The sequence below is a fragment of the Jaculus jaculus genome, chromosome 2, assembly GCF_020740685.1.
Source record: "Jaculus jaculus isolate mJacJac1 chromosome 2, mJacJac1.mat.Y.cur, whole genome shotgun sequence".
NCBI classification, from domain to species: Eukaryota; Metazoa; Chordata; class Mammalia; order Rodentia; family Dipodidae; genus Jaculus; species Jaculus jaculus.
This window is the reverse complement of record NC_059103.1, coordinates 1,966,363-1,991,972: the sequence shown is the minus strand read 5'-3', so window position 1 is coordinate 1,991,972 and position 25,610 is coordinate 1,966,363. Positions and strand designations below refer to the sequence as shown.

Below are 25,610 nucleotides of genomic sequence, written 5' to 3'. Positions count from 1 at the left end.
TAAACTTCCCCTTGAATCTGTCCTCCATATGCACTCCCAGAACTTATACCAACCATCAATTCTAGTGGCATTATGTTGCCACTTCGACCCCTCTCCCAATATTATGCTTTGTGGCCTTCACACATGCTCTGCAGTATGGGAGTTGCAGCTGCTTCCAAACCCTCTGCTGAAAGCAGCCATGCCATTCTACTTGAAGTCCCCCAAGAACCCTGCCTCTATAAAGAATGTTCACCATGAACACCTAGCATGTCTCTCTTATTTTATAACTCAAAATGTCTCTGGGACATACCTAGGTACCTAGGGGAATAAATGACAGACCAGTGCTTGTGGAATCTGACCAGGACTTTTAGACTGTTCTCCAACACTCCTATTGTCAGTGCACGAGGATTCCTGTTGTCATAGTATCTTCCAGTCCTCAGCTTCCCAACTGCTGCCAGTTCAGAATGACCTTGTGCGGATCCTATTCGCACTTGGCTGTAGACTGGGTCTGGTGATGTCCTCCTATGCTGCTCAGGCTTTCTCCTTTACTCTTCTGTGAAGGGCATGCTGGCATCTCTCTCGTTTTCTTCTTGTACTGCTATCTCCTTCACTGCATTTCCTTGGGATCTTGTGTCATTCTGAACACAGATGCTGATCTCACATGCTGCATAAATCATCTCCATACAGTTATCTGTCTACAGTGCATGGAAACCAGTGACTTTTTATACTAAATCAACTTTATCATCACTTTATGCTTTCCAGGAGTTTAAAGTTCTCTCAAATCACACAACTAAAATTTTGAGAGTCAATTATATACATTAACTTAGAAGGAAATAATGCTTTTCTAATACTACTTCTAAGAGAATCAGGTCTCCATCCATATAATCTTCTTTACACATTCTTTGCATATCCACTCACATATATAGTTTTCATTGTTAGAGTGGCATCTTTTGTTTTATAACACATTAAATGGTTGTTACCAATGTAAGAAACTACACTGATTCTTCTGCATTGATAATACAGCAAGTATCACACTCAAGTTTCAGTAACCAGTTGTGGTAGTTTGAATGTGAAATCTTCCCCATCACCTCATGTGTTTATGATTAAGACTCATTCAGTCCCCAGCTGGTGACAATTTGAGAGGTGAAGCCTTGTTAGAGGAGGTGTGTTAGGGAGCACGCTTAGCGGTATTATAACCTGGCTCCTTCTTGCCAGCTAGCTAGCTCATTCTTGTTGATACCTTCCAGGAAATGTGGGAGGGATGATGGCCAGCCTCTGCTCTGCCTGGCTTTTGCCATGCCACAATGTGGCTTCCTCTTGAAACTGTAAGCCAAGATAAAACCTTTCTTCCCATGAGCTGCTTCTTCCCATGGTCGGGCGCTTTGTCCCAGCACTGAGAAGATAACCGCCATGGCAGTTTATTAAATCCTGTTGGTTTAGAGGACCACACTGTCTCTACGTACTGGTAATTTCATCTATTCCTTCCCATAGTTATCCTGTTATTTCATTTTCTTCATGAATCGCACTGGACAGGACATCAGGCACTAGGAAAGGCAGCAGAGATAACAAGAAAATGCAGTAGATACGTTAGACTCAACACTTCTCCACTTGACTACATCTAAAAAGTAAAAACTACATTTCCTAGGTTACTCTGCAGCTAAGGCTCTGAGTATAACTCAGGATCTGTCAACTAAATGTATTCTCAAAGAAAAGCCATTTTCTACTCCAAGGGTTGGTGGAAAGTAGAGAGACATTCATGTTTCTGCAGCTGGAGTCTACACTCTGACATCTGACTGATCTACTTATGGGTTTTAAAAACCATATGGTAATGAAAGTAGCAATGCCTTGTGCCCTGGACTCTAATGTCTACAGTGGTGTGAGCTTGCATCCATCCTCCATCCCATACCTTTTTCTCCAACCCTTCTAATTTGAACTAACTGAACTACATATTTCTGCTGCAAAATCCAGATTGATCATCTCCTTGAGCAAACAGTAACTGGTACCAATTGTCTGCATACAATATTAGAGGGAATATGTCTAATTATTTCCATTAAGTATAATCTTTGATATATTTCATGATATGTAACCTCTCTTTGTAATTTTTTCCATATGTGATTTTTCTGAATCACAAACAGGTATTCAATTCTGTTTTTGTGGCCCTGCTTGAGATAACCAGCTTTCCTTTCACTTTTAATGCATAGTATTACAGTTCCAGATTTTCTGATTAAGGTTCTGTAGTTTTATAAACTAAACCAGGCATCTATTTTCTATCCCGAATAACTTGCAAATGATAAGCGTTGAGTCTTTTTTTGAAAGTTTAGTAGACTCACCTATGCAATTTCCCCTGAGGTTTTTTTATTATTATTATTAAGAAAGTCTTTGGCTCTTATCTGCATTTCTTTACGATGTATGGATCTAATCATGTTCTCTATTCCTTTTGATGAGAGTTTTGACATTTTATATTTTTCCTGAGAATTTATTCATTTCATTTCACTTCACTCTGCTCTCACATGTACCAGTATATACTTGTTCCCAAGTCTTCTAAATCATTTGAAAGTTTCTTTGTTCCACAGCTGTTTCCTTCGTGTCTCTCTACATTTTATTTTGGCCTGTCTTCTCCTCCTCTCCATCCTTCTTTCCTTTCAAAGGGTCAGATGTAAACGGCCTCAACCTGCCTTGTCTTTCCATGCTCACACACCACTCTGACTTCACGGCTTACCTTTCTAATCCTTTCTTCATTGCTATGGATTTGGCTTAGATGCCCCTTAAAAACTTTTTTGTCTCACATTTTTATCTTTATTTACTGATAAGTGTAAATCAACCATAAAACCCCTTCTTCATTTATTTTCCACAGTTCTGACATTTAAAGCCTTTTTTCTTTCATTTCTAAAAACATCACGACTTCACTTATATATTTTTAAGCCAAGGGTTATTTTGAACTATTACTGAACTTTTACCCATAAGCGTTTGGGTAGTGAAAGCTGTTGTCATCTTAGTGATGTCTTATTATGTTGTGCTGTCTTTGTAACACCTTCATCCTTGGGAAATGATTGAGTCCCCCCTCTGTGGTACAGACACATGACTTTTTAAAATGTTTATTTTAAAAAGTATTTTCTTTTCTTTATTTATTTGACAGAGAAAGAGGGAGGGAGGGAGAGAGAGTATGGGTGCACCAGGGCCTCCAGCCACTGCAAACTCCAGATGCATGAGCCCCCTTGTGCATCTGGCTAATGTGGGTCCTGGAGAATTGAACCTGGATCCTTTGGCTTTGCAGGCAAACACCTTAACCACTAAGCAAACCCTCCAGCCCACATGACTTTTTAAAAATTACTCTTCCGGGCTGGAGAGATGGCTTAGCGGTTAAGCGCTCGCCTATGAAGCCTAAGGACCCCGGTTCGAGGCTCGATTCCCCAGGTCCCACGTTAGCCAGATGCACAAGGGGGCGCACGCATCTGGAGTTCGTTTGCAGTGGCTGGAGGCCCTGGAGCATCCATTTTCTCTCTCTCTCTCTATCTGCCTCTTTCTCTGTCTGTCACTTTCAAATAAATAAAAAAAATTACTCTTCCATATGAGTTCAACATATATGTGTTGTTTGTCAAGTATCCACTTTAGGAAAAACCAAATGACTTAAGATCACTCATGGCACTGTTTAGGTTTCTTTCACCTCTGCTTATTTAAAAAAAAAAACAGTTTTATTGACAACTTCTATAAATATAAACAATATACCATGACTATAATCCCTTTTCCCCCCATCCCACTGAATCTCTTCTTCCTAAGTAGTCTCTCTTCTATTTTGATGCTATCACTTTTTTCCTCTGATTATGCAGATCTTGTGTAGGTAGTGTTAGCCTTCTGCTTATTTTTTTTTTTTGAGTGTATATTTGTTCATTTTCAGACAGCAGCATGTTAAAAAAATAAAAAAACCTCTGTAAATAAAACTGGTTTTATCCCTGCGGTTCTGTAAGTTATTGCTGCTATATTTTCATACAGCCTTCTTACATTTCCTTTTAGTTTTGTTTGCTTGTTTGATTTGTTTTCTGAGAGAGAGTCTATGTAGCTCAGGCTCCTGGAACTCATGTTCCTCCTGCCTCAGTCTCCAGAGACTTGGCCTGACAGGTGTGCACCACCATACCTAATCCCCATGTTTTAGTGGACATATACCCTTGCCTCATGTTCCTTTTGCAGGTTGATACCTAACACCCCTTTTTGTCCCATACTATATACGAAAGCTTCTGGTATTTCTTCTTTGTGCACTTTCTATCTTTCATGTTCTTTTATTTTCAAACTTTGTCTTTCTGAACTGTGTTTCTTATAGATAAGTTTGCATCCTGTTTCTCTCTGAGAAGCCCTCCTTATGATGGATAATCCAGTCATGATACATGGCAATCATTGTCAGATAGGGTGTTTCTGGACACATTTTTCATCACTTCCTTTTGCTTTCTTCCTTGTGGTTTGCTCTTTCACTTGCATTTTTTTATCAGCTGCAATGAATTCTTCCGTTGGTTTAAAAGCTGCACTGTATTTTCTCATAATTCAGTGTCTTCCCCTCAAACTCACCCTTCCTTATGTTCATTTAGCCTACTCTCAAGCTCCAGTGGCTCTCCTTTTACAGAATAATGGAGATGCCATCTAGCATTTTACCACATCTTCTCTGTCCTTGGCCCTCTCCCCTACATGTTCATCAGTGACTTCCCTTCTCTCACAGCTCATGGGCTCGTTCCCATCCCATTCAGTTTCCCAGCATCGTTATGTATAAGCTTTATAAGGTGTTTGTAGTTGTGGGTACTTATGCCTCCATGTTTGAGTGACAGTGAGGCTGGGAACACTATTCATTCAGAGCGATAGGAGACACAAAGGCAGAAGAGGCTGAGAAGTACTTAGTGCTACAGAACCTGCAAAATAGCTAAGATGGTAAATATTATGTTATATTCATTCTTCTACAACATGAACTACTTCCACAGAAAGCTTTCCTCCAGACACTTAGGGTGCCCTGTCTGCCCAGGCTGCAGGAAGGAGTTTTCTTCTTGCCATAGGGAACAGCAGCAGCCTGCCTGCAGCTTGCCAGATGCTCCTTGGGGCCTTGTCTTAGTTCTTAGCACCCACACCACCTCCTGCAGTCACACTTTCCCCAGGACAAGGGTAGGTGAACTGGTTCACCATCTTGGCTGGGATTGAAAGACAATACCACATCTTACATTTAAATAAAATCTCAAGGAAGGGAAGGGGGAGGAAGGAAGGAAGAGAGGAAGAGAGGGGGAGGGAAGAAGGAAGAAAAGGAGTACGGAGGGAAGGCTCCAGAAGCAAGGGAGGGGAGGAGGAAGGCAAGGAATAAGAGAGGAATGAAGGGAGAGAAGGAGTGAAGGATGGATAAGTGGGGTGGAGAGAGGGACAGAGGAAGGGACAAAGAGATATTTACACGTTGTGTCCATATTTAAATAATACTTCCACAGAAAGTAATTAACTAAATGGACACTTGCATTTCTCAAAAGGAACACAAGAACCCCTAGAGCTGAGCTAGCTAGAGGTCTGTGGGTGTATTTTGTAGAAGTGTATTACTTTCTGATGAGTAACATTTAACATAATTTTGTGATGAAACAAGCCTTCCTAATATGAAGTTGGATTTGGCACTCAAATGAGTTCTGAAGATAAAACGCACGACTTCAAAGCAGTGCATGACAGGCTCCTGCAAGCTTCAGCCCAGCCTCCTGAGGCTAGACACTGTCTCCCTTCTGCCAATGCAAGTTTTCCTCATGACTACCAAGTTCTGAGAGCTCAGGACTTTTCAAGTTTTATTGAGTGTGGAGCACTGTGCTAGGAGCTGGGGCTGGCATTTACAGCACAGAGCTATGCTCCTGTGAAGTCTTCCATCTATGCTCATGATGCTGAGTTCATCTGTGCTTGGTTTTGTTTAGGGACTTATATAAAGAGGGAAAAAACCCAATGCCATCTCTGTTTACACTGTGAATTGCAAATATTTGTGCCTGTAAAAGTGTTTACGAATGTTCAATAGATGTTCAGGTGAACTGAGTAGACAGGCAGATAAAATAATAGGTGTGGCAAAACACAAAGATGTGGCAGAGGGCTGGGGATGTGGCTCAGTTAGTAGAGGGCTTGCCCAGCATGCACCAAGCTCTGGGTTTGACTGCAAACACAGCATAGAACCAGGCATGGTAGTACGTGTCTGTAATCTAAGCACTGGGGAAGTTGAAGCAGGAGGTTTAGGACATTCTTGCATCTATAGTGAGTGTGAGGTGAGCCTGGGCTTCCTGAGACAAAAGAAGCAGCAGAAAAGAATCTGAATAAATGACTGTAACCGAGGAAGCTGCGAACAATCTTTAAGGCTACCAGCTGGGTATCTAAGTATTCCTGTCACTAAATAAATACTTGAAACATTTTTTTTTTCCATTTTCATGCCAACAAAGGGAAAAATACCAAAATACTTCTTTGACAGTAGGTGTATTTTTCCTGGAAATGGTTCCAAGCCAAGCCCACATGGATCTTCGCATAAACCACTCGGGGTAACAGAGTGAATAGTACATGCAGCTACTATTTTACAAAGGAGACAGAAGCATTGTTCACACCCAGGCTCCCTGTGCTGGTGAGCTATCAAGTTAGACAGAGATTTAATAAGTTACTCAATTGCTAAATCCTTGCAGGGGCCACTATTTTACACTGGGATTGTATTGCCAAGTGGATGTATTACCCTTACAATAATAAAAATATTTATCAGAGCTAGGTTCAATGTCTGTATTATAAACAGCTTCAGGGAAAGTGTTCTCAATGGGAGTGTATATGCCTCCCACTTTCATGCTTTAAGTTTTTTAAAAAATGTCCTCTATGCAACTGAAAAATTTTCACAACATAGCCATACTTTGTAATGTCTATTAGTCAAAATGCTTCTCTCAAACAATCTTACATATACATGAGTAGAGTAGGGGAAAAACAATGACCAAGACTATGATGGATTACAGATTTGCTTTACAAAAATATGTATTTAAAACATAAAAAAAATTCAGATTTCAATGTGTCTAATTTTTTTGTTGTTGTTTTGGGTTTTTTTGGCTGGATTTGTTTTTTGTTTTTGTTTTTGTTTTTGTCTTACATTGTTTTTGAGGCAGGATCACCTCATGTAACTCAGGCTGGCCTAGAACTCAACACCCTCCGGCTTCAGCCTTGCAAGTGCTGAGACCATGGGCAAGGACCACCATGTCTGGTTTGAAATATTTTTGATAATTTCTAGTATATACTTGGTTGACATGACCGAGTGGGCGGGGGAGGGGGGAATTATACTGAAAGCAAAAGCTATCTCAAGTGAGTATCTCAGGGACAATCACAGACTAACCTTTGTCCTGTGACTAGAAAAGTATGATCCAAACCAAGCTAATTCTAGCCTTTCTTGAATAATTTCTTCTCCCAAACAAATCTAGTCTAGAGGTTTTCCCTTTCCTTCTTGTTGAAAGTCTGTGAAGACCCTGGAGGCCATTATTGATCCCATGCAAACATTGTGCAAAAGGGTCACACTTCAGGAAGCATAAGGCACAAGAGATGGTCATTTAAGAGAGGGCTTCCCCAGCTTCAAACTCCAAGGATCATAGCTCTCCTGTCCTCTCTAGCATGCCTTTGCTCCTATAGATAGCCAGCTCCAAGATCCTTATGAGGAATATGCCATCTTTCCAGGAAATTCCTTTAAATATATGAAGAGAAATGACATGAAATTGCCATCTCTGTAGGATACAAAATGTCTATTGAGGTAACCAAAGCACCTATTTTAATACAGTTTTGAATAATAGAATATACCTAGGCTATGACACAGCTTACAAAATCCTTGGTCAAATGTCAACCTGTATTGGAACCTTCAACTTTGTGAAACAACAACAACAACAAAAAAGTCAGAAAACAAGAAAAATAACCATTCCTGTTTCAATGTGGATCACTGGTCTCTCCCCCCCCCCTCTCTCTCTCTCTCTCTCTCTCTCTCTCTCTCTCTCTCTCTCACACACACACACACACACACACAGAGAGAGAGAGAGAGAGAGAGAAGAGAGGGGGGGTCTTAATGTAAAATAAGAGAAAGAGGGAGGAAAAAGATTGATTGATTGATCGATGGGAGATTGATTCCAGGAGACAACACTTCCCCTTTAGATACCAAAATCAAAGGATGCTCAACTCTCTCATATAAAATGACAAAGAATTGGCATGTAGCCTGGGCATATTTTCCTACAAACCTTAAATCATCTCTAGATTAGCTGTAATATCTAACACAATGGAAATGTTATATAAGTAGTTGTTAGACTATAGTACTTAGGAAAAAATAGCAAGAAAAAAATCTACCCAGATCAATAGAGATCATTTTCCCTGAATATTTTCAATCTGTGGACTGTTAAATCCAAGAATTTTGATAATAGAGAGGGCCAGTCTTACACTTATAAACACCCATTTTAATTTGCATGGAGTGTGATTTACATGTCATTGCATAGAACTGATATGCACTTATCCATCATGGTAAAACTGTGCACCATACTATACTAGGAGCAGAATTTTACACAGATAATCAAGTTTCTTTCAAATTTCCCTAGTCTGACTTGTACTCCTGTGTATTGAATTTGGACCAATTGACTTTATGACTTCTTAGTTGGTCAAATTATGAGTGTGAATTTCTCTTTATTATTCTGTTAAAGACTTCAGGGTTTGTAGTATTGCCTCATTTCATTCTCGCCATTAGTCATGTGTCTTTTTTTCCCCCCTCAGTGTTGCCAGAGGTTACCAATTTAATTGATTATATTTTCAAAGAACTAGCTTTTTGCTTCACTGATTTGTATTGGTCAATTTAATGACTTTTGCTTATTTTTTCTAATTTGCTTTGGGCTTATTAGGTTATTTTGTTCATACGGTTTTGATCTTTCTTTGGAAGTGCTGGAGATGAAATCCAGGGTCTCACACATGCAAGTGAAGAGCTATGACATGGAGCCACAAATTAAGGTTCATGCAGAAAGGAATTTTAATTGCTGATGAGACCATCTGTCCATTTATTTATTTTTGTGTGTGTAGTGTAGTGTGTGGGGTGTATGCACATGTATGTGCTCTTGCGGCATCTCATGCACTCACCTGCATTTCAGAGGTGCTCGCCTATGGTGGAGGGCACTCACCTGTGATGGACAAAACAGAGCTTTGGGTATCCTGCTCCATCACTCTTCTGCTGCTTCTTATTTGATCATGTGTTTACTCATTGTGGAGCTTTCTGTTCTCCATAAGCCATGGCAATTCCCTGGTCTCTGCTCTCCTTTTCACAACTAGGATCGATGTGGTTGGCCACACCCAGCTGTTTACATGGATCTCAGGCCCTAGTGCTTATGCAGGAAGCACACTTAACCACTAAGCCATCTTCTAACTTCTCCTTTTTAAATTATTATTATTATTTTGCAAGGGGGGAGGGAGAGAGAGAATGAGGAAGGCTGGGTGTGCCAAGGCCTCCAGCCACTGCAAACAAACTCCAGACGCATGCACCCCCTTGTGCATCTGGCTAACATGGGTACTGGGTCCTTTTGGGTCCTTTGGCTTCACAGGCAAGCACCTTAACAGCCCCACCTTTTTATTATTTTTAACAGAGAGAAAAAGAGAGAGAGAGAATGGGTGTGCCAGGACCTTCAGCCTGCTGCAAACAAATTCCAGATATGTGTCCCCCCCTTGTGGCACATGTGTGACATCACGTGCTTGTGTCACTGTGTGCCTGGCTACATGGGACCTGGGATTTGAACAAATGAGTTCTTAGGCTTCACAGGCAAGCACCTTAACATTTAGGCCATTTCTCCAGCCCACAACTTCTCCATGTTTAAGGCAAGCATGTAGTACCATGGGGTTTGTTGAAAAGCTCAACACTGCCTTCCTGCATCCTATATCTTTTGAGATACGTATTTTTGCTTACATTCAGCCCTATGCATTTCTATTTCCCTGGAGACCACATCTTTGGCCCACGTGTTATTTAAAAGCATGTGGTTCATGCAGAGATATTCCTGCTATCCTTCTGCTATGCCTATACTAGTTCCACTGTGACCAGAGTCTATTGCAGGAGTATGTCTGTCTTAAACTTGCCCCATCTTAGCAAATGCTCTGGGACCTTTAGAGACGTCTATGTAGTATGCATTCGTTGATTTGGGCAGAGTGTCTAGACATGACCATTAGGCTCTATTGGTCAACAATGTTATGTGGACCTTGTGTCACCTTGCTATCTTTTACCAGGCAGTCACCCTGTTTGGTTTAGTATGCAGGACCTAATCTGTCTTGGCCATCTGAGATTCTGGATCTCGAGAACTTTTCCAGTGTCCTTTGAGTATATTTCCTCCATCTGCTACCCAAGGGATCCCCACCCCCATCATCACTGCTCTCGGTGCCTGATGAGGTAGAGGGGTATCCACAGGCTTGGTACGGGTGTTGGGATAGGAAGCAATGGCACACAGGTCCACAAACATCAGAAGCTTCCCCTGGGACTTGTGTTTTGTACATCAAAAGGCTACTGAGCAGGACCAATGTTTATGGACAGATCCCTCTTGCAAGCACTTTCAGAAGCCCAGGTGCCCCTCAGGGGGAAAAGCTTCTGATCCCCTAATGTTTGCACAGGTCCTGTGGGTGCCCTTTCCAGGGGATGCCAGAGGACAGCAGGGGAAATAGGTCTATAAAATCTACTCCAGACTAGATGTTTTTAAGTTTCTGATAGTGACCAAGCTCTGAGTCTCAAATTTATCAGCAGAAAATAACCATCTCATAGAATGCTATGAACTAGACAGGCAGTGCCAGAAAAGCTCAGAATTCATTCTTCTTTCTGTGAAGCCCTAAGAAAATTGCTTCTGCTACACAATAAAAAGCAATAATTAAATTTTGTGAAAAAATGAGAAAAGGTCAAAAAGGAAATCCATCAAATAATTATACTTCTTGATGATAGGAATTTAGGTGCTTCTAAATTTGCCTATCTTACATTGTTGAATTTTCCAAATGTTCTACCACAGGTTTTAGTTTAATGATCACAAAGACTTCATGAGGATACTACCAATATATACTTATCAGCCCTAAAGGTACTTGCTCCAGTATCTTCTAAACACCTTTCAGGTAGTGAGGAAGGTGGTGAATGCAGCAGGCAGCTCTGAACTTACCTTCCATAGCAGGGTCTATGAATCATCAGAATAAAATGACCAGGCAAGAGCATTTGACTGCTGTTGCTTTGTTCTGAGAAGGTAATGATGATTTTAGAGTCTTTTATTTCCTTTAACCCTCAGAATGACTTAATTAGCAAATTGCATGACAGCTAAGACAAATGGCTCGATGTGATTCGAGGCCACGAGTAAGGTAAGATCCCATTCTGTGCTCAAGCCAGCTCGGAAACACTGCTCAGAATCATATCAAGAAAATGGATCTTTCTCAATGTACTACAGCAAAAACACATGCCACCATATTAGCAAATTCTGCCTTCCTTTCAGATTATGGCAGCCTAGATGAGGTAGGTAAAAGTCAGTTAGCACTGGTAGCTGGAGCAGCAGAAAAGATACACACCTAGACATCTATTGAGGCTCTGGACCTCCACTGCCAGCATCCACACCCAGACATATATAACTAAGGCCATGAATCTCCCCCATTCCCAGCAACCAGAAGAACTAGCAGGATGCCATCTCTCACTTGGATGTCATACCACAATCAAACTTGAGCCCCTCAGGCCATAAGATTTGTTCTTAATTTTCTGCAACATGTGTCCATTAACTGATGAATGGACAAAAGAAATGTGGTATATAAACAATGGAGTTTCATTCAGCCATAATGAAATTAGGAGTAGAAAAAAAATGGCTTAGCGATTAAGGTGCTTGTCTGCAACACCTAAGGACCCAGGCCTGACTCCCTAGAATCCACATGCACAAGGTGGCACATGCACACAGGTGGTGCAAAGTGCACATGGTAGCACATGTGTCTGGTGTCCATTTGCAGTAGCTAAGGCCCTGACACACTAATTATCTCTCTCTCATAAATAAAAAATAAAAAAATAATTAAATTATGCCACTGACTGGAAAAATGGTTGGAATAAGCCTGGCGCTTGCCTTGTGAAGCCCAAGTACCAGGACTGACTTCCCAGGATGCACGTAAGCCAGATGCACAAAGTGGCGCATGTGCCTGGAGTTCATTTGTGGCAGCTGAAAGCCCTGGCAGACCCATTCTCTATCTCTCTCTCTCAAATATAAAATTTTTAAAAATTTTAAAACACTTTAAAAGTATGATAAAATGACTCACAGTTTCTTTCTAAATGATTCCTTTAAGAAAGTTTTTCATTTAAAAAAAAACTTGAGAAGTTGTCTACTATTAAAGCTTCTGAATGTGTGTAGGGGGAGCTGAGGTCAGCCACAGTGTTGTTTCTAGCCTTATTCTTGACTAGCTCTTAGGCAGGGTGATGGCAGTCAAAGAGGCAGCCAAATAAGCTCAGGACAAACGCTGCTCACATGATATTGTATGAATACATACGTAATCAGTCTATTTTAAAGGCTGTACCCAACTTTAGTTTTTCCTGACCTGGGAGAAACACCCTGCTGATTTCTCACTGGATTGGAAAGCCAGGATCGTCTTGGTGTACTGAATTACATATGAACATTAAAAATTCATTTAATTCCAAATACCATAAACTGGTACACAGATGCTCACTGTAAATAATTCATATACCCATCAGGTATAGATATATTAAAGTAATATGACCCATATTAATAAATACTGCATCATAAACACAGATGTGCATTCTTTTTTTAAAAAAATGTTGTCCTCCTTAGAAAGGCCTATACTGTCATGCAACTGTAAGAATGAGCAAAAGTTTTAAAAAGTATTTAAAAATAAGTTTTAATTATTAAAACCAGTAAGGAGAGATAGCAAGTGTCTGGCTATCACCAATGTGAGGTTGAAGTGGGAGTATGCGACCAGCAGGCATGGGCAAAGTAAGTTGTGCAAGCACCTCTGACTGAAATCCCGATGACATGTACAAGACCCTTAGTTCTTACTCCTGCCAAGGGAGACTGATTTTAAGTTCACGAACTCATCTATAGTTTGTGCTTTCTCATATACGTGTGCACATACATGGCATTCACAGATACAAGCACATCTGAGATATACATACTGGGACATGCAGATACACATGTATGTCTATGCACATTTGTGCAGGCATATGGGTATGTATATGTAATGCTGTCAGTGCCATCCACAATCAGTGACAGTTGTGCTTGATTCCAAGAAGTAACAAAACTAAATGTGTTCTCAGGTGCAGACTTTGAGAGGCTATAAGTAAAGCTAGATTGTTTTATGTTAGTGTTCTATTTCCCAAAATTGAGTTTTGTTTCCCCCTTTCTGATCCACTTTTGGCTTGAGGAAAAGGTAGATTGTGCATAAGAAAAGCAAGCCATGATTGAGACCCCTGCTTATGAATTCGTTGGTCTCCAGTAAGTAAATGGGTCATGGAACCGAGCAGGGCCATTGTGTGCATTAAGAAAGCCATTTGCAGAACGATCAGCAGTGGTATTGTCCAGGGCCAAATTTAAAATATTCCTGTGATAGTTTGCAACGTATTTATAGAACAATAGTCCAAGTCTAAAATACAAAGTAAAAACAAGACCATAATACTCAGTACAGAAAGTAGGGACCTCTGATCAGTGGTTGTAAACACACTAAATCTAGTCTGGTGGGCACTCTGATTCACAACACATCTCCATCCTATTTCACACCAAGTACAGTAAAACATAAAACTCACCTGCTCTGAAGAGAATGAGCTTTCATTCTTAGCACAAGGGATGATATTTATCACATAGGTTATTTAAAAAATTAAATAAAGTGACAGCCCACAGGGAATTCTACATAGATTTAATGATTGGCAAGATATTATACTGGTTACAGACAAAGGTGGAAGCATGAGATGGAAGAAACAAACTCTGTAGTGTCTTCCATAAAGGAAGGCATATCCACACCCACATGAAGACGAGAAGGCAGGCACTTCACACTCCATAGCTTTCAGGAGGAATTCTAAATTTTAGATTGCCTCCAGAGGAAATACCTGCAATGGAAGGTAACCGATGGCAGGAACCAGCCTCTCCGCTGTCCATGTTTCATACTGTTCTTCCACGGAGTACGGAGGGAAGAATGATGGAAGTACAAAGAGCCAGCTCTCCCTAGGAAGTCCCTGGCTGAGAGGTAAGGGAGAAGGGGCTGCGAACCTCTGAGCAGGTAATACTGGGACACTCCAGAGTAAAGCCTGTTACAGTTCCAAACTCAACTGTAGCACAGACCTCTGATTAATGTTAGAGGAGGCATTCAGGGTCAAGGAGGAAAGACTTTCTCCAGGAACTTACTAATATTCTATTGGGCCAATGATAATAAAAATGAGACTCAAGAGGAGCCCAAGAAGAGGCTGGAGGCGCTGTCGGGAGGCCACCAACAGGGCTGTCACTGTGGTTGAGCATCCCTGGGCTTCCTCGGAGCGACAGGCGGGCTGAGGGCGCAGTCCATGCCGCATGCGGTTCGCTGAGATCTCGGGCTCCGGCCCGCTTACGGGACTCGGCACAAAGCACATTCCCCCGAGCAGTGCCAGGAGCGCCCGGGCCGCGTGTGGGCAGACGCACGCCTGGCCTTTTCTTTGTTCCCGGGGTCCGCAGCGCTCCTCTCCCCCTAGTCCCATCTCCTCCCGGGCTGGCGGGTCTCCAAGTGCCATAGCGAAGATGCCCTTGGAACTAACCCAGAGCCGGGTGCAGAAGATCTGGGTGCTCGTTGATCACCGGCTCTCGCTACCCAGATCTTGCGGGCCGAAGCTGACCAACTCCCCCATGGTGATTGTCATGGTGGGCCTTCCAGCCGGGGGAAGACCTACATCTCCAAGAAGCTAACTCGCTACCTCAACTGGATTGGTGTTCTAACAAAAGGGTTCAACGTGGGGAAGTACCTGCACGAGGCTGTGACGCAGTACAGCTCGTACAACTTCTTCCGCTCCGACAATGAAGAAGCCATGAAAGTCCAAAAACAGCGTGCCTTAGCAGCCTTGAGAGATGTCAATAGTTACCTGACCAAGGAAGGCGGAAAGATTGCAGTTTTTTGATGCCACCAACACTACTAGAGAGAGGAGACACATGATCCTTCATTTTGGCAAAGAAAATGACTTCAAGGCATTTTTCATTGAGTCCGTGTGTGATGACCCAACAGTTGTGGCCTCCAACATCATGGAAGTTAAAATCTCCAGCCCGAATTACAAAGACTGCAACTCCGCAGAGGCCATGGATGACTTCATGAAGAGAATCAACTGCTATGAAGCCAGCTACCAGCCTCTCGACCCCGACAAGTGAGACAGGGATTTGTCGCTGATCAAAGTGATTGATGTTGGCTGGAGGTTCCTGGTAAACACATTTCAGGACCACATCCGGAGCTGGATTGTGTACTACCTGATGAACATCCACGTGCAGCCCCGCACCATCTACCTGTGTCGGCGTGGCAAGAATGAGTACAACCTCCAAGGCAAGATCTGAGGTGACTCGGGCCTGTCCAGCAGAGGCGAGAAGTTCACCAGCGCACTGAGCAAGTTAGTGGAGGAGCAGAAACTGCAGGGCAGGGCCTGCGCGTGTGGACCAGCCAGCTGAAGAGCACCATCCAGACGGCCGAGGCGCTGCGGCTGCCCTACGAGCAGTGGAAGGCGCTCAACCAGATCGACGCCGGCGTGTGCGAGGACCTGACCCATGAGATCAGGGACGCCTACCCTGAGGAGTTCGCCCTGCGCGAGCAGGACAAGAACTACTACCGCTACCCCACGGGCGAGTCCTACCAGGATCTGGTCCAGCGCCTGGAGCCCGTGATCATGTAGCTGGAGGCCAGGAGAATGTGATGGTCATCTGCCACCAAGCCGTCCTGCGTTGTCTGCTGGCCTATTTCCTGGACAAGAGCGCAGAGGAGATGCCATACCTGAAATGTCCCCTTCACACTGTCCTAAAACTTACCCCCGTGGCTTATGGCTGCCATGTAGAATCCATCTACCTGAATGTGGAGTCGGTGAGCACACACCAGGAGAGGTCAGAGGATGCAAAGAAGGGACCTAACCCACTCATGAGACGCAACAGTGTCACCCCACTAGCCAGCCCCAAGCCCACCAAAAAGCCTCGCGTCAACAGGTTTGAGGAGCCTATGGCTTCCACTTCTGCTGCCCTGCCCAGCCGCCTGCCCCCGGAAGTTCCTATGCAGCTGCCTGTACAAAACGTGAAGGGCTCCTCCCGGAAGCACTGAAGCAGACCCTCGGCTCCGGCCACCCCCATCACAACGCCTTGCCTTGTGCCTCTGTCTCCCCACGGCCCGATGACCCCGGGAAGGTCTCGGGGACCGGGCTTGGGTAGGGGAGAAGAGAGGTCTGCTGGTTGAAGAGCAGCTGGTCGCCCGCACCGTGGACATGGCTGAGACCCCGCAGAGTCATGGCCGCCGGACCCCTTGCTGCAGACCCCTGCCTCTGCCCTCCCGGTGCTTCTGGCACAGCAGCGGTCGTGAGCCCGGGAGGAGGTGACGGGCCCCTGGCTGGACACTGCACTTGCTCTTTGGTTTCTGTGGGTCCCTGGCCTGGCTTGACAATGGCTGGAGAGAGGAGTGGAAGAGTGTCCTGAAAGGAAGGGTGGCTCAGTCACCGAAGGCTCAGGATGTTCAAACACGTCTGTGCATCTCAGCCTGGGAGGGTGCCTCATGATTAGGACTTGGGGTGTCTTCTGAGCGGGGCTCGTTCCTCTGAGAAGTCCCTGACTTGAGGCCCTCCAGTCAGCTGGGCAGTGACGTACCCTGTCTCCTCCACACACCTCCTGTGCCCTGAGCTCAGGGGTGCAATGGCTGCGCTGCTGAAGGGGACACTTGGACCTCTTCTCCCCAGGGCCTGAGGCCCTGTCCTTCCGCCTGGGTCTGCAGTGCCTGGGGGAGTCAAGCACCCGGGAATGCTTGCTTTGCACTTTCTTTGTGTGTGGCAGATGTTGGACCCGAAAGTCACACCTTTCGTCAGGAACTTAGGTGTTGGGGTGCTTGGCCCTCGGGGGCTAGGAGCTGCTGAAGGCAAGGAGTTGGATGCGCCCCTGAGACGCAGTTTGGGATTTTGTAGGCAGCAGGGGAGATCACCCAGCCTTCGTCACCACGTTTCCCAGGAGGCGACCATGGCCCAAGAAAGGCTCGGTCCAGGCCTGCTTCCTCCTCAGAGGCTGTCTCCACGTCTTGTCGAGTGTCTGCTGTGTGCCTGGTGCCCAGCTCTCTGTACCAACTTCCACAAGCTCATAACATCGTCCGTGCCTTGGCTTCATGGCGACCTTTTTTGTAAGAGTCGAAAGCGGGGCCTATAGGGTGTGTGGTTCTTCCCACAGTTCTGCCGGTCAGTTCCTCTCCTTTATTGTCTCCACCCTGGGGCAGGAGGGGGTATCTTAAATCCAGAAGAAACTAGTGGGAGCTCTCCCTAGAGTTTGTCCAGGAAGGATGCCTCACAACTGGCACCAAAGCTCCCTTTGGTTTCTGTGTTCTGCTTGTGAGCCCTGGAGTCCTGCCCAGGCCACGCCGGGCCGGGGATCAGGCTTGAGGACTCAGACACCTGACGTTGGGAGTAGAGAGAAGAGCTAATTTTTGTTCATTTTGGGGGAGATCTTTTAAAGAATACACATTTCCCTCCACTGGAATGAGGTGGACACAGGGACACATTTCAGAGATAGGTAACATCGGCGTTTTTAACATCAAACCATTCAAACCCGCCCTGCCCAGTCCACCCACTTTTAATTGGCAATCCACCAGAGAAGAGGATACACACACACACTTCTGTGGGTGGCTAAGGACTTGGCCATTTTCTGTCTCTTCCAGTGTCCTGAGTCTTGGCAGACTGTAGTGCACATATATGTGGACATGTTCAGGCTGGTCATACTGTTCAGCCCAAAGCACTTGCAGCTTTTTTTTTTTTTTTTTTTTGAGACAGGGTCTTACTTTGTAGCCTGGCTGTCCTAGAACTCGTGGCCTCAGCCTGCCTAGTGCAGAGATGGCAAGTGGGGGCCACCACGCCTAGTGCTGCAGCCTCACTCTTGGTCATGGTTTCCTAGGGGCCCCTCTCTGGCCTTTCCACTCTCTAGTGAAGCCAACTCTGAGCATCAATTCTCACCTCTGAGATAGGTGGGGTCTCAGTTGTGACCACCTAAAATCAGTATGAAGACTTTGCCCGATGTGACTTCAGATTCTGTAGAAATACCAAGGAGATCGGGCAGGGGAGATCTTGGAGAAGATAGAACAGCTGCTTAATCTGAAAGCTAGTGACTTGATTTTGGATGAGGTATAGAAAAGTAGGAATCTAAGCTACCATCATGGAAATTTTGTTTCTACTGTCCCCCCCCACCTCAAAAAAATAAATAAAGCTGGGACCATTGTTTTTAACTTTGCATATTTGTTTTAGGTGAGTTTCCCCCTTTCTTTGATCATGGGCAAAGCTCTTCATTTTGGGGGAGAAGAAAACTGTTTGAACCACACCAATGATATTTTCATTTGTAATACTTGAAATTTATTTTTTTATTATTTTGATAGCAGATGTGCTATTTATTTATTTAATATGCATAAGGGAGCCTAAAAATAGAAAGCTGTATTGATTTGATTTAATTGTTAATTGGTTTGGGGGGGCTTTTAATGTGTGATTTATGACTTCTTTGTGTTCTATATAATATGGTCTGAGTCAGTGGCCTGCAACGAACCTGTGTATCTTTCAAATGGGATGCCTTGAGAAATTTGTATATTTTGCCATTGCCAGACCAATAAAACATCTGGTTGAAATATATAAAAAAAATGAGACTCAGTCATGTCCATCAAAGAAAGAATGAACCTAACAACCTCTTCTGTCCATCAACAGATGTCTGGATGGAGAAAACATAGTGTATTTTACAATGGAGTTTTTTTTTTTTCACTCTTTGCAGGAAAATGAGTAGCACTGGATATTGTCATGTTAGCCAGATAAGACAAAGTTAAATATCACATTTTCAAACACAAGCTGTAAATTTAATTCTCTCTCTCTCTCTCTCTCTCACTGAAAGTAAAAGGGGATCTAGTCAGGAAGAGGCAGGAGATCAACACGAGGAGCAATGGGAAGAATGGGAAGGAGGTAGCATAGGGAAAGGGGAATAAGGGCAAGAACCTGGACAGATATATGGAAAGGTCACCATAAAACAGTTTGACAATGGAAAAAAAAATACAAAGTAGACATTTCAGATTTCAGAGGAAGCTGAAAACTTTATCAATGTGTCATCCAAAGATGTCTTGGTTAACAGCAGACTGCTCAAAGGATGGTCACACTGAGCAATCTGAGGAGTCAGAATGTCAGGGCATGATGCACGGCGTCAGTGTGCAGAAACGTACTGAGCTCCCAGACCTCTGAAAGCACACCTCAAACCACTGTGGAAAAGTTTTAATATTTGATAATGGTTGTGAATAACTGGTTCTGGGTCTTGAATTCACTAGATCTTTTGTTGTTGTTGTTAGCATTATTTCAGTGTATTCTCTTTTATAGTTTTCTGTGGGCCAATGGCAGAGCACTAGTTCAGCATGCACAAGGCGCTGGGTTCCACTTCAGCACTATGAAACAAACAATAGCAAAAAAAAACCCACTTAGATGCATCAGTAGGGAAAGCACTTGCTATGCCAGCATGAGGACCTGAGTATGGACTGCAGGTACCCAAGTGAAGCTGAATGCAGTAGCATGTGTCTGTAATCCTGGTTTCTGTGGTGAGATGGGAGGCACAGAAGAGGAGCATCTCTGGTTGCTAATGGTCCACCTAGCCTGGCATATGCAGCAGAGAACAATAGAGAGACTCGGCTCCAAACAAGATAGACATGAAGACCGACAGCTGAGGATGTCCTCTGGTATGCACATGGATGCACCCACACTCACACGCATGAGTGCACATACTCACATCATTCATACATAAATACACACGAGTTTTTTTTAAAGCAGTAGTCCACATTTCTCCAGAGCAGCCTCCTGCATTTCCTGCCTACCACTTTGACTGCATCAAGACACTTTGCCTGGTGTCTAACATGCATTGTCTAAGTTTGTTTAAGGACACTCTAGATGTTCCCATAATAGTGACATCATTCAGCAGTGCATTTCTCAGAACACATCTCCATCATTAGCTGATGCATGAATGCCATTAGAAAACTGTCGATGTACAAAGCAGACTGTGACACACAGAAGTTTGCTACAGCAAATGGCAGTCCATTATGAAGAGGAAACTAGTATTATATCAAATACCACAAATCACAAGTTACTAATTTGGCACGGACTTTCTGAAGAGCAGTGTGGATATTCATTTCAAGTCTTAAAAACCATAAATGACCTCAGATCCAGTTTTTCCATTTCTAGGACTCAGTATTTTAAAATAAATCATGGATTTATTTATCAGTATATTCACAAGGATGATGTTGGTTATAGTATTGTTTATAATGACAAAATAAAATAAAAATCAAATGTAGGCCGCAGAAAATGATTCTCTCCTTCAAGGTATCATGTACTAACATTTAAAATGTGACACAGAAACTTTGCAGCAAGACAGACCTAGGTTCAAACTCGTCCTAGACCACTTGTCTACTGTTAGAACATTTGTGTACTGCTGCCAATTTCATGCATGCATGCAATGTACTTTGATCACAGTCACTCCTCATTACCACCTCTTGTTCCCTCACCTGCTCCTACTGAACTCCTTGGCTTGCTAAGTAGACATAGTCTCAAAATGCCTCCTAAATACTATGTTTATACCCATAGATTAGTGTTGCTCTCAACCTTAGAGGCTTTTTTTTTTTTTTTTTGCAGTGAGCAACAGTTAATACAGACTCATAACTGGTAAAAATGCTGAGAACAAGTGACTAGTGTGTGTTCCCTTCTAAACAGAACAACTGTACTATCCCCGCCAAGGGCCAGGAGAGGAAAAGAAAGAATGTTAAGAGCCAGAGGATGGGGAGGAGTGATGTGAAATGCTTCCTTCTGGCCATGCTTTGGGCACCTCACTCATGAACTCAGAGGCCTTGGTTATCTGCATAGGACTGGGCCCATCAATATGCTGTCATGAGTGGGGAAGGGGTTCATGAGACCCAACCCTTCCATCAGTCGGGGCCATTGGCAGTGTCAGAACATTTTGCATAAATTATTTGAAAATCTTTCGTGTACAGTGCAAGGAGAACAACTCAATCATTTTCTTTCAGATGTATGGTCCGTTCTGCCAACGACCCGTGGAATAAATCTTTTCCAAGCTGATTTATGCTAGCTTTATCCCATGTCAGATCTTCACAGATACCTGACCCTGGATCGATCCCACTGATCCATTTCAGGGATAATGCACACTGGCTTAAATGTGAGAAATTTATAGTGCACTGTATGTGGGTTTAGAGTTGCCTCAAAACTATATTTTTTCAAGACTGGGGAGCAGATTCTTGGATTTGTTTTCCCATTAGTACTTCGAAAGCAATAAAAGGTATGTTTGGATGAATCAAGGGAAGAGTTCAGAGGGTGAAACAGGCTACTCTTTTTCAACAAAAGCTCAGGGACCAACATGACCAGATAAAGGTCTGAGAAGAAGATGGGCAGACCAGAAGGGAAGTAGGGAAGTGTTGTGTTTGCGTGTTAAAGGAATGGTGTGATGTTTGCCCCACATCCTTTGAGAGAGTACTTCCCAGGCCATTCTCAGGTCTGTGAGCTCAAGAAATGCTTCCAATCAGCTTACTGTGCAGCTCAGATGCCTTTCCCACTTACATATAGTCCATTCGTGCTTCTTTCAGAGAAGCTACCATTCTATAAGAAGTATGCAGAAAACATGTCAGGCAACGAGGTGTCTATCAACCACAGTCGGGGTATGAGTCAGCTTCATGTTGCTCTAACAAAATGCCCAAGGAGCTGAGGAGATGCCTCGGCATATAAACTCTTGTTACATAAGCATGAGGACCTGAGTTTGGATCCCTCACACCCATATAAGATACCAGGCATGGGGACACATACCTGTATTCAGGATGCTAGGGCTGTTGAGACAGCAGGATCCCTGGGAGTTGCTAACTAGTTTATCTAGTTAAATCAGTGAGTTCTGGGTTCAGTGCCAGCCCCTGACTCATATGAATAAGGTAGAGGAGGTTATAGAAGACACCATAATTCACCTCTGTCCTCCACATGAATGCATATTAATCTCCTCACACACCAGTCCACAAGCATACCAACACATGCACACACAGGGACACAGACCATGTATATATACACATGCAACATAAATAGACAAACACCTGCAGCTAAGAAAAGAAAAAAATAACTTTCTTTTTTTTTTCCTGTTGTTTCTTTGATACAGTCTTGCTTGCAATCTCACATGGTCAAGAACTTGCTATGTAGCCAAGACTGGCCCCAAACTGATGATCTCACTCTTCATCCTCTCAAGTGCTAAGATGTCAGAAGTATGCACCACCAAGTCCCACCTCAGAAAATTAACTTAGAAAAAGTTCATTTTGGCACACAGTTTCAGAGCTTCTAGCCCTGACTAATTGGCCCCAGTAAGTTTGGGGCCTATGGTGAGATATCCCATCAGGTGTGCCTATTGAAGCATGAATCTGACAGCAGTAAATGGAAGGGACCAGGGTCTCACAGTGACCCAAGGACTTCCCACTAAGCTTCACATGGCCCTGGGACCCAAGCCTTTAATACAACGGCATATGGGGAAACCTTTTCTTAATGCCAAAAATCTAAACAGAATCCATGTGTTACCTGGTATTTAGTACTCATTGCTTAAAATAGGCAACGTTACCTAACTATTCTACTTGTAGTAGGTTATCGTCATCTTAATCACTATCATGAGATTGCCCACAGGTTTTGCTTCACTGCCTAGAGCTCAACCTATTACCCAGAGATAGCCTTTGCTCCCCAAAAGCTTAAGAATCTCAATGTACCATCAAAAAACAATATCTATTTACCACACAATGTGTTATGACCTATACCATGAATTCATGTGTTTATACATGTCAATTATAATAACTATAACTATTAAGCTATATTTTTCCTAATGTTAAACAGTTTGCTAGGAAAGCACTTAAAGGCTGGGGGTGTAGTATACTGCTGGAATATTTGCCTGGCCATGTATGAAGCATTGAGTTTGATTCCCAGTAGAGAAAAAGTCATTTCAAGTAGAGTATTAATAGGAACCAGTATTAATTTCAAAGCCTACAATTAAGTATAATTGGTTTTTCTATGGTATAAAGCTCATGTTTTCAATCTAAGAACAGAAAAGTCACATGTCCTAGAAGTACAATGGTAATGTTGCTAATGCTGGCCAACCACAAATGACTACATGTTTCAGTGTCAAGAGTACAAATTATTTGAGACTTTCAAAGGTGCTCTTCTCTTTTCCCAGCCATTAAACCCAACAGTAGGGATAGGTAACATCATGCATGTTTCTTATATTTGCATTTATAAAATAAAATAACCTACATGCACATGCATGAGTTTTAAATACTAGATAATTTTATAGCCTTCACTTGACAACTCTAAAGGGTGGGTAGCTTGAAATCTGAGGAGAGATAAACACTGCTCAAAATGTGCTGTCATTAGCTGTCATTATAGAATCCAAGGCTTCTGGAGGCCTCCTATGCAGCCAACAGTTATGCCATGAAGAAACTACTAGCCAAGAGGTGGAACTGAGCCACGCACTCCTGGATAAAGCCCAGCTGAAGAAGCCCACCAAAGTCCATCCTCTGAACCCCTAACTGCTGCACTCGTTCCTGGTTGCTGGCTTCCAAGCCCTATCTTCCAGCGCACAGCATGGCGCTGGGTGTGCCTGCATCAGAACAAGAACCTGAGGCCTGTAATCAATATGGTACTATGAGATGATGCTCTTGCAGAGCTCATCTATAAAAACAGCAATAGGGTACCACTGTATCTCCTCTCTGGAGAGGTTACTTGTGACCTTTTTTCCCCAAGAAAAAAAAGAGCAAGGGAGCAGGTGAGTAGAGCAACTTAAAATATGCCCAGTGGCGATTTGGCTTCAAGGGCTTTCAAACAGATTAAATTCTGTCATCTGTGGCAGGCCTTCTCCATCCTTGCTGAGTCAACTGTGGTCCCCACACAAGCAGTACAATCAGCCCCAGAGAACTGGGAGTTATAGAAGAATCCCTGTGACTACAGCTCTGTAGGCAACTCAAATTTGAGGAAACTCACAAAAAATTAAAAGTGAAACTACTTATCTATGTTCAGGAATTCCACAGTGATAAAAATGTGTGGATAAGAATATTAATGAGTTGTAACATAGTTAAATGACTACACCACAGCAATTTAGGTGTTTTGTTCTATATACTCAATGGATAATAATGCAAAGTAACGAAACTGCAAATTGAGGGGATGAGATACTTGGTAAAGAACTTACCAGACAAGCATACAGACAAAGTTCAGATCCCCAGAACCTAAATGCTGGGCGGGCATGGCAACATGCCTGTAACCCCAGTGCTCATGAGGCAGAGGCAGGGGATCCCTGAGGCAAGCCGATTAGCTAGCCTAACTCAATCAGTGAGCCCTCGGTGCAAGAGAGAAACTTACCTGAGTGAAGAGCACCGGGGACAATACCCAACGTTAATCTCTGGCCTCTACACACACGTGCACACATCCAAACATGGATGCATACTCCATACACATACAAAAAAAAAGAAACAAAACTTTTGGAAAACTAAGTAGTAGACACAAATCCACTTTACGCATGTCTTTTGTAAATACTTTTAAAAATTTTTATTTATTTGAGGCAGAGTGGGAGGGAGGGAGGGGGAGAGAGAGAATGGGTGTGCCAGGGCCTCTAATCACTGCAAACAATCCCCAGATGCATGCACATTATGTGCATGTGGACATGAGGATTACATGAGTGCTGGGGGAAAGAACCTGGGTCCTGAGGCTTTGAAGGCAAGCACCCTAACCGTTCAGCCATCTTTCCAGCCCAGCACGTTGCCCGTTTTGACCTCAGTACTGCTTTATGACCTCAGCCTCTTGGCCATAGCGACATTAGCACACCACGTGCAGAAGTCTCCCAAATGCACTCTGGCTTCAGCTGAGGCTGCCAGCCCCCAGCCCCCAGCTGCAGCCTCACAAAGTGCTCAGCACTGACAAGAGGATTCCAGGCACATGGGCACCAGGGGAGAGGGCTGCCCGCTGTTTCCACTCTTTGTTCAACAGCCCCACCTTGGTTGTACCCCATGCTAAGTACACAGTGCACAATGGCTGACATCCTGAAGCAATTCAGGTGACTGCAGGAAAGACAAGCAATTAAGTAAGACAGGATGGAGCCTTGAAGAATGGAGACCGGCAGATTTCAGGAAGTGCAGTTATAAGAAAGCTCACCACCCTCGAGGCTGCAGCAATGGCCCCAGCAGGTAAGAGCGCTTACCACACAAGAATAAGGGCCTGAGTTTGAGTCTCCAGCACCTATGTCATTAAACAGGCCTGGCCCCACTCACCTGTAGCCCTAGCTCTATGGGGAGCAGAGGCCAAGAATCATTGGGATACCCGGTCAGTCAGCCTGACTAAAATTCAGTGAGAGACTCTGTCTGAAGGGAATATGTGAATGGGCAATAGCAGGACACCAACGTTCTCCTCCAGC

At 43.6% G+C, this 25,610-nt stretch overlaps 1 protein-coding gene and 1 pseudogene across 1 annotated transcript in view; one reads left to right on the top strand and one right to left on the bottom strand.

The window, feature by feature from the left end:
• The window catches only part of Sdk1 (sidekick cell adhesion molecule 1), a 1,082,085-nt gene that overhangs the window by 797,525 nt on the left and 258,950 nt on the right, over nt 1–25,610 (bottom strand). The gene's annotated exons all lie outside the window — the stretch shown is intronic.
• On the top strand, nt 14,700–16,256 carry LOC105944974 (annotated as a pseudogene).